Here is an 8,634-nt window from a genome sequence, read left to right as displayed (position 1 = left end):
TTATTAGTTGTGTGATATTTTTTATTAACTTTAATCATATAGTGTACTACAGTGACTGATTCGGGCTGCTTTCACAATTTTTCTTTAAATTTGTCAATGTGTAATTAGATTAATTTGAGAGACTCAACTCACAAACTAACATTGAATGCAATATAAACACTTGATTCGAAATGATTTTTTATTGTATTTATAAACTGTACACTATACCAACCCATTTACAATATGAATAATCTATACATGACTGATTTCTAATGATAAATTTTCATACTTTCAGGAATTTGGGATGGCTTCTGTTTTGCTAATAAGAGTGAGGAATTGCTGTAAGACCGAAAATAGCACAAGCTTATGTACGTTGTCAGAAAAGTGATTGAGAGAAAGTTTTTTAGAGCCTGGAAAGGGTGATACTGTGCAGCTGCCAAGTAGGAATCGCAGGTACTCCAGAGAGATGAGATCAATAAGGAGGCAAGTTTACCTGAATGTTAAGAAGTTATTGCAGTTCCTTTCTACTGATCATGGACCAAGTTTCGACTAAATGATGGCAGGAAGATAGTTACCAGAACAGAAAAGAAACTATTGGTGGCTGTAATCAAGACAAAAGTTTACAGCACTTGGAAATGAAGATGCAACTAGTCATGTGATAGAAAAGATCTACTGGTGTAGCAGCCGAGCATCCCAAGGTCACAACATGGTTTCCCAGGATACGGAAAGTGTAATAGGCAAGATGTCCTAAAAATGCAGCTGTTTTCCAGATACTTATATGGAATGCGGTGTAGCAGCAGTGTATTCCATCATACGGAAAGTGTAAATAGGCGAGAAGTTCTAAATCACAGGAGTGTTTCCAAGCATATGGAAGGTGGTGCAGCAGCTGAGATACCCCAAGGTTGAAGGGAAGTTTCCTAGAATGTGGAAGGTGGAGTAGTTAAAATGTCCAAAAATCACACATTTCAACTTCTATACCTCATTTGCGTAAGAGAAGACTTCAGAAGTGTTTTTAAGTAATGGGAATTATAGCAGCCGAAGAGTTTTAAAATCACAGCAGATTTCCCCAGCATATATAGATAGGATGTGTAACATTTGAGATGGATATAGATAGGAAGTGTAAACGTTCTGAGTAACATTTTGTTTGATGGATATAGATAGGAAGTGTAACGTCTGAGGTAACATTTGAGATGGATATAGATAGGAAGTGTAACCATCTGAGGTAACATTTGAGATGGACATAGATATGAAGTGTAACATCTGAGATGACAGTTTCTTGGCGAAGATGGTGTGGTGAGATTTTCAAAGATTGCAGGAGCTTTTCTCAACATATGGAAAAGATGCCTAAAGCAGCCGAGATGTCTTCAGGTTAATATATACTAAATATCCAATCGAGATCTTAAGATTTTACTAGCCAGCTGTTCTATGTATGTTAGAAGCAGAATTGTAGGTCAGAAGACTTCCAGTATAGGTTAAGAAACATCTTCATATGTGATTATTCTCAGGTGTAGCATATCATACAGGCAAAGGTGAAATACATCTGTGAAGTCTTGGTTTAACAGCTCTTGAGAAAGTTTGTTAGCATATGCTTCATAATTATTTCATTCAATGATCGTAGAAGATGGTGTTTTAGCTGAAATGTTCATCTCGGGCAGTGGTAGTGTTAGCTGCTGTTTTTTGTAGAACTTGGAAATTTGTCTTCCTGCTTTGATTTCCAGAGATGCAGTTGACAGGAACACCATGCTTTGCAGCACTTCAAGTCTTCCTGCTACGATGTCCAAATGTGCAGTTGACGGTTTCAGTTTACAAACAGGTTTGCAGCACTTCTTCCTGCTTTGATTTCCAGAGATGCAGTTAACAGGAACATCATGCTTTGCAGCACTTCATCTTCCTGCTACGATGTCCAGAGATGCACTTGACAGGAACATGTTTTGCAGCACTTCTAAAGCAATTTGTAGCAAATATGATGTTCTTTTAGGCCGAAGAAACAAGACTTTCCCAGGACGTACAGTAGTAGGGTGGGAAACTTGTACCTCACTATCCTCATCCACTAGTATAGAATGATGACAAGCACGAAGTATTCTGTAAAGGCTCTTGGTATTTCAGCTGAAGAATTTATGACCTGAAAAGAAAAGCAAGTATTAGGCGTGTTTACTTGTAAGTTATCCCGTCTATTAAAACATTTACTCGTAAAAGTTATCCTGTTTATTAAAAGTTACAAATTGATTTAATTACTATATCCTGTTGTTATTAAAAATTTACCAATTGAGTTTATACAGTAAACAAATAGAATTATACGGTTATTTTTTATAAATAACCGTAAAATAAACCTTATTTACTATTTATTTTTGATCCCGTAAAATAAAACCAATTATAACAGGTTTATTTTATACCGTAAAATAACCAAAGACTACCAAAGACTACTACGTACCTGAGGGTCTTGCTCTCAGAGTCTTCTTACTTCATTAGAAAGAAATCAGATACAGCCCATGTCTCAATTCTTCAAGGATCAAAATGATTGCCGGAATGGTCAGATCCCCTCTGCTGAAAGATGAAAGTGATTACGAAAATGGAATGAAAAAAGTCATTTCCGACAAAGAAAAAGGGGGTGGGGGTTGGGAGTTGAGGAAGAGCATTTCAACAGCCTTCCTTCCCCGTGGAGTTTGGCCATTTGTATACAATTCTACACTCCATACAGAGGAACTAGCTGCAAAACAAACACATTCATTAGTTACCCCTAAACTGTGGACGATGACAGGACACCAGCTGTAAAACAAGCAAAACGTTTGTACACCAAAATAAAATTTTGACCTTGGTAAAAACCACACTAGAAAAACTAATCTGAAACTTTTGGGCTTTGTCCATGAAAAGTTGAGAGAATTTATCTTATTGTAGTCAATAAGAAATTAACTTCAAGTACATATATCTTGTAATATGAAATATATCACGTGAAAGTATCAAAACCAAATAGCACTCGATCTGGTGAAAGGAAATAGTTCTCAATGCAAAGCACACAAAAATTAACTTACAAGTCTCTTACTCCCGGTTATTTAAAAAAATTGACAATTTGACTACTTTCAATGCAAGATAGGTGGTTATATATGGTTTCTTCATTCACCTGTTTTATCACTTTTGTTACGCAAAACTATTTTGTTAATACCACAATGTATGTACAAATTTATTAATTTGGGGCTGGGATTTTTGCTTAAAGTAAATGTTAAGCCGCAGAAGGACAATTAATGAATTTGCTAGACACAAAGCAGCTCTGTTCAATTCGGAGTTACCCAACCAACAGCCAAAAAATTAACCTTTCGATTTTTTGCCAAATTTTGTTCAGCAGTGAGCAAAATGGTAAAAGTAAAAACTAATGTTCTCTCCAAAAAACACACCCTGCAAACTAATACTTAGGAGGAAAGGCGATTACCAAAACAAAACAGTTCATCTGGAAACTTACGTCTAACCTCTCTGATTGTTTGAAAGAGAAACTGAAACGCAGCACTTGCATACATTCTAAAACTCCTTGTTAGTTCAAGAATCACGAGTTTCTTATTACTAAAAAAAAATAACCCACCTAATTGTTTTGTTGCTTTTATCATAAAAGGCCACAAAAAACTTGAAAAAGTAACTACTTTTTTTGAAAAAGAACGAAAGAACTAGCGAGAGTTAATCTTAGCAAAACCTAGTCCTCGAAGCAAAAAAACGCATAATCGTCTAGGTGAGATTAAATTATGTAAGCCAAGCCAAGTGGCATTATTGGCACAGAAAAAGTTGATTCCTTTGGTTTATTATTTTTAGTTTTAGGACTCATTGCGCAAGATCTATTGTTCTTCTAGTGTTTCAATGTTCTTTTTTGAATAGCTTTAAGCAAAGTCTTTCCAAAGAGTTAACGCTTACGTTAGTAAAACGCCATTTAACTACCAAATATAAATCTATTTCCAATATTTCAATGATGCATTCTTCGATAATGGCATCAACTTATTATCTAACTTGGTATTGGTAAGACTAACTAAATGTGCTGAAATACCTTGTTCATTATTTTTAAGCTATAGATAATGCAAGTCTGCTTTACAGTTGCAAAAGCCCCAAACAAAACGTTAAACCAATACCCAGTTCATTTACTGCAAAACAGGGAATTGTTGAAGGGTGAACGAATGTTGGTAGCAGTTTTAATATGGTGATTTAAGTGGCTGAAGGCATAACCAAATCCGTGACAACTCACTTTGGGGTGGGATTTTCTTTTGTGAAGCCAAAATAATAATAATTGTTTGTTTTAAGGAAAAACCAAACGCTACTTTTTCAAAAAAGGATCCGTGCCGAACTGATACCTTTCTTACCGCACTTTTGCTTTGTTTGTACATCGTCACATGTATATCGCTTGGCCTGTGGCCTCCGCTGGGTCCCATGGTTTCCATGAAACAGGTCTTTGTTCGCCGTGCTTGCGTGTTGTACACAACCCGAATAGTCCCCAAGCAATAACCCTTCCTGTATAACCACTTCATTAAAATTAGTCAGTTTTTAACCAATTAAACTCTAAACTTTCTGGAGGAAAACCTTGCCGCAATCTAGATCTTTATAACACACTGCATTCAAAGTTATCAATTGTGGCAAATGCTTTCAAGAACACGTTAAACGCAGGTTGTACTACGTTGAATCTCAACTTAAACCTTTTTGCTTTTATTACTTAAATTGGAATCACTTGGCAACAAATTTATAAAAAACAAAAGTCCTCGAAATTCTATAAAGTTATCTAGCTTCACATTTTTATTCAAATAACTAAAAAGAAAATTCTACCAAGTAAGCATTCCCAAAACGAAAAGAGTCACCAAAACTAAATTTTCTTGATGACTGCCATCAGTTTTTTTAAAAATCACTTTAATGGATCAAAAATATTTTACTTTGTAGCAAACTTAACTGCCCGAAGCCTTCAAGTTCAAGTTTAACTTGAAAATTATTTATTCAATGACCCAACGATCTGTAAATTAAACTTACGCTGCAAACTGAAATTTGGTTTTGTTTCCACGAATGTCGTAAAAGTAAACTACCATATATAACAGTGATTCTAAATAAACGCTCTTCCCCCAAAGAAGATCCCAGGTGTCATACGTAAAATTACAAACGGCTTTCGAAAGGACGAATCCTAACAACCCAAAGGTGTACAACGGCCACCAGGCGTGGATCATTTCAAGATTCACCGAAAGAAAAAATAACAGCACTGGACAGTCTACAACAACCACCTCGGGTGGACCTATGGACCAATAGAACGAGTTGCCGGGAGGATCGTGCAGCCTCGGACTAATGAAGGTCAAATGTTCCTAAGGAGGCAGGAATGCCTTCAATTTTTTACCAACCACAGTATCTGTACGAGGAGTTTTGTTGTATAGGGAAAACAAGCCATTTTTATTGAAATTTTAAGTAAAATTCCTTTAGAAGACTTTAATGGTTTGTTTAAGATAAACTTTAAACAAAATGCACCAAAATGGGCGTTCTATCTTATCGCCCCTCCCAAAAATATTGTCGCTCCTACTATAAAAATAGACGAAAATTTAGAGGACGTCAGTGAACCGTAGTACTGGTCCATAAACCAACCACGGTACAAGGATTTTCTTTAATATCTCCATCGCCCTTTTTCAACTTTTTATGCTTAAAACTAAACTGGGAAAAAAAAAAAACCTTTGCAGTACACTTGCAAGCATTAAAAAAATAAAGGCTTATCACTTTGAAGGAACACAAACCGGACTAAACACTATGAATTCTTTGGTGTCTTGAGGAAATTATTCCTGGACCAGCTCTCAAAACCAATGACAGGCACTGAAAGAATGAACGGTATCTTGATTGGCTAATTAAGACTCAAGGACACTTTAGGCGAATGCTTTAATTTGTTGTAGTTGAGGCAATTTCTTACGTCTCGAACAAATGAAATGAGGCGACCGCTTTTGGAAACGAGAGAAATTATGAAAATAAATGAGTAAAAACGCTAAAACTTTACCATGGAGTGTTAATAATGAAAAACAATGATTAACCAAATATAAATGAGGATATGTTAATTAAAAGGAAGTCTATTATTTTTGACAGAGAGAGTGTCTTTGAAGTTACATTGGCCGTTTCAAGGTACAACTTTAATTCCTAAAAACGATGTATACACATGAAAGCCAATTGGACGATAAAAATCATTTGATATATCTTTATTTATCATTTGAGGATAAACATCCAGAAAATTTGCGATCGATTGCAGAAACAGACATTACGATGTTGGTAATTTACTAGTCCCACCACTGAAACTATAAAACCACGAATACAACTGACAAAATGCATATTTGTAGCTTGCCAGGAAATTAGCCAAAGAAAGAATAATTACCGCGAAAAGAATTTGAACCCCATCTAAGGTAGTTGGTGGCTAAAGTTAAACCGTTTTTCTAATCTTAATCCTTTGTGCTAAAAAAAAAAAAATAAAAATAAAAAATTAAAAAACAGAAACATGAGCAACAATTTTATTCCACCTTCGTCTTACCAAGTCTTAATTGACGTCAACGATGAAAATGAAATTTCAAACACAGCGTAGGACTGGAATTTATTTTATTTGTGAGTATCGAATGTGGCCTCCCTTTTGTAGGCGTACAAAAGTTTCATATTTAACTTATTTTTTGTAAGTAAATATGGAAGGAATAAGATTTAAAAAATCAATTAGGTGATGACAGGAAATAGCCATTTAACCACGGTGCAATGGCGTTGACCGGGTGTGACCAAATGGTGGAACTAGGTAGGCTCGGTATAAGCAATGACTTGTAATGGAAAAATATATACAATTATTTATTGGAATTTGCAGTATAAGATTACTTTTTCTTGGCATGGACCCAGGCATAAAAAATCTAAGAAAATTTAAATTTAACTCTGATACATCCCTCCGCCAAGGAATTATTTAGACCCAAAAATTTATATTAGCATCACGGTAAAATATATTAAGGTTAATTCTTATCAGTTCTGAAAGAGGATTCAAATAAATGCAATTGAGCTTAAGAATGTTACAATAAACAACTTAAACTGAATACCACGGTATGCTAGGATCATTTTGAAACAAAAAAAGAAAAAAGTAGGCTTTAGGCTGGCCTTAAACCAACCTTTTTAGCTTTGCTTGAATTCAGTCTAGAATAACATCTTCACTTGCAATTACTTTCCTTCCTCAGGAAATTTCTTACGGCTTGGAGCTAACTCAATGATCCAAACATCTTAATCGAGATTCCAAATGCCAATGGATTGTCGTCTATTTCTGTAATGGGAGGAGGGCTTAAAGGACAACTTTGTAAAACACATAGTGATGGATTAACTTTTTTGGTGATACGTTGGAAATCTCTTTATTAATATTAATATATATATATATAATATATATATATATATATATATATAAATATATATAATATATATATATATATATTATATATTATAATATATATATATATGTACTTATTATATTATATTATAATATATAATATATAATAGTTATATATATATATATATATATGTATGGTATTGTATGTATGTATGTTATAATATATATATAATTATATATAATAATATATGTATGTATGTATGTTATAATATATAATATATAATATATATTATTATATATAATACAACCAATACATATATATATATATATATTATATATATATATATTATATAACATACATACAAACATACCATACATAACATTTATATATATATATATATATATAAATAATAATATATATAAATATAATATTATAATATCAATATATATTCAACTATATTGTGTAATATGTGTATTATATATATATATAATATATAATATTAATATATGATATTATATATAATATAAATATATATATATATATATATATAATATATATAGTATATATAATATGATTATATATATATATATATTATATTATATATTATATATATATATATATATATGGATCATATATATATATATATATATAATATAATATATATATATTGATATATATTATACATATATATATATATATATATATATATATATATATATATAATATTTACAATATATATATTCCTATATATAATATATATATATATATATATATATATATGACAAAGTTTCATTGGGAAAGTGGGGTCTCAAGAATCTAAGAAGCGAGAGAGCGCATACAAGAGAGGTGACTGACTGGTGCTGTGTGGGTGTGTGGAAGAATTCGACTGGACAGGGCGAAGAATGATGATAGGTCACTGTTGAGCAGCTTTGCAACCCAGGCCACTTTTTAGAATACCTGCAACTGGATCATTATAAACTCATACAATTGATGATCGTATTTTAATACTTTTTCCATTACGACAAGGCTGAAATAATGAGACACTACCTGAATGCAAACAAAGGTATTGCATACTCATTCATTCAGTAGATGTTGTATAGATATTTGGTTTAATTACGGCAACACAAAATTAAAGAAACTATACATTTTTAATCAAATGAAATCATTTAACAAATAAATACAGTAGGTAAATACGAGAAACACAACAGATCAAATGAGACTTAATTAATCAGAATGTGAACAATCTTTCGATTTTTTTGTCTTTCAAGGTTAAAAAATTACAATATGCAAATAACTTCTCTCACTGAAGTGAGGACTTCAAAGGCAGTTT

At 32.7% G+C, this 8,634-nt stretch overlaps 1 long non-coding RNA gene across 1 annotated transcript in view; it reads right to left on the bottom strand.

The window, feature by feature from the left end:
* Positions 1 to 1,498: 1,498 nt before the first annotated feature.
* Positions 1,499 to 8,634, bottom strand: part of LOC135199768 (uncharacterized) — a 164,288-nt gene continuing 157,152 nt past the window's right edge. The window contains exons 3-5 of the long non-coding RNA XR_010311116.1: positions 3,434 to 3,442; positions 2,411 to 2,523; positions 1,499 to 2,101 (exon numbers count right to left, since the gene is read on the bottom strand). This is a non-coding gene — a long non-coding RNA (uncharacterized LOC135199768). The remainder of the gene's footprint in view (positions 2,102 to 2,410; positions 2,524 to 3,433; positions 3,443 to 8,634) is intronic.

The sequence above is a fragment of the Macrobrachium nipponense genome, chromosome 26 (assembly GCF_015104395.2).
Source record: "Macrobrachium nipponense isolate FS-2020 chromosome 26, ASM1510439v2, whole genome shotgun sequence".
Taxonomy (NCBI): Eukaryota; Metazoa; Arthropoda; class Malacostraca; order Decapoda; family Palaemonidae; genus Macrobrachium; species Macrobrachium nipponense.
This window is presented reverse-complemented; position numbering and strand designations above follow the sequence as displayed.